Genomic DNA, 1,326 nt, shown 5'->3' on the forward strand with positions numbered 1-1,326 from the left:
AGACTAACAAGACAAATAATCTTACACATTCTGAAAACAAGATGATTATTCTTACACAATCAGTTCTTGTTTAGTAAATCAGTCTCAAAACAAGATCAAAAAATACTTTTGGCTGATATAAGATTTTAAAACTTGGTAAGATGGACAGTTTTTGCTGTGTGCTTTTATATGGTGCAGTATGAGGGTCAAAATTAAGACTATTGCACAACCAGCAGCTGCTGTAGCAGGAGGCTATATYATCTGATTAATGACAGGCCAGCACCGCTAACTGAGCAGCTGGCCCCGCTAACTGGGGCTATCCTTTTGGGTTAACATGGGAGAGGCTAGTCACTAGCATGGATGAGCTGGTGTTAGCATTGGAGAGGCTAGTGACTAGCATGTATTTATCTCTTGGGCAAATACATRTTTTTACATACCACAACATTCGCAATTTTCTCAGCTTTAATTTAAGTCATATTTTATAGAAATCGGATAAGAAATRAGGGCACTGTGAATATGTTCGTGACAGATTGATGTGTATCCCATGTTATGGACTAATTATCTATCTGTTTCAACCTTGAAGCTGTCCAGAATTCATATATCTCATGATCAATTTTAATCTGTGTTGGCCCAGAAGTCAGGACTCCGCAACGGACTGAACTCTCTTGTTTCATAAGAAACTCTTTGAGCTGAGAGCCCTGTGATTGGCTGGACAGTACATTAGTCCGATCTGTGATTGGTTATAAGCACGTCATATGATGTTATCATGGTGTCTATTATTGGCTGCTTTCCGCTGACGCGTCAGCGACAAGACGACAGAGCTTCCTGATTGAGTCCTGTTTGTTTGTCGCTCAGAATTAAATCATTTACGACCATACACGCAGACTTTCTGTGCATTATTCCAACGTGTTTCTGCATTCTTGGTAAATCATGCGACGACAGAAATTGGCGTTGTCGGCAGGATTTATCAAGAATGCAGAAACACGTTGTCTTTGTTAGATAAATATTACCATAACATCCCACAATGAGACTGTACCATTTTGTTGACATGACTCAGCGAATAGTAATGGCGCCTGTGGTGGTGCGTCGCTAGGTTTCAGTAAGTTAAATGTAAGACCTTTTAAAGGGATCCAAGATTAGTTGTAACATTTGATTTTATTTGATAAACTTTTATTTTAACTGTAAAATAAAGACTGTAAAAATACTGTAGGCTGCTTAGTTTTTCTAATTTTAAAAATGTATTTTAACACAGAGCCATTTTATTTCCACACAAAGCATTCTGGGTAAATGATGACGTGGATAGGTCCTCGGTGCGAGGCTGCTAGCGAGCTATATCCACCCTGAAGG

This window comes from Austrofundulus limnaeus, unplaced genomic scaffold, assembly GCF_001266775.1.
Source record: "Austrofundulus limnaeus strain Quisiro unplaced genomic scaffold, Austrofundulus_limnaeus-1.0 Scaffold14, whole genome shotgun sequence".
Classification (NCBI taxonomy): domain Eukaryota; kingdom Metazoa; phylum Chordata; class Actinopteri; order Cyprinodontiformes; family Rivulidae; genus Austrofundulus; species Austrofundulus limnaeus.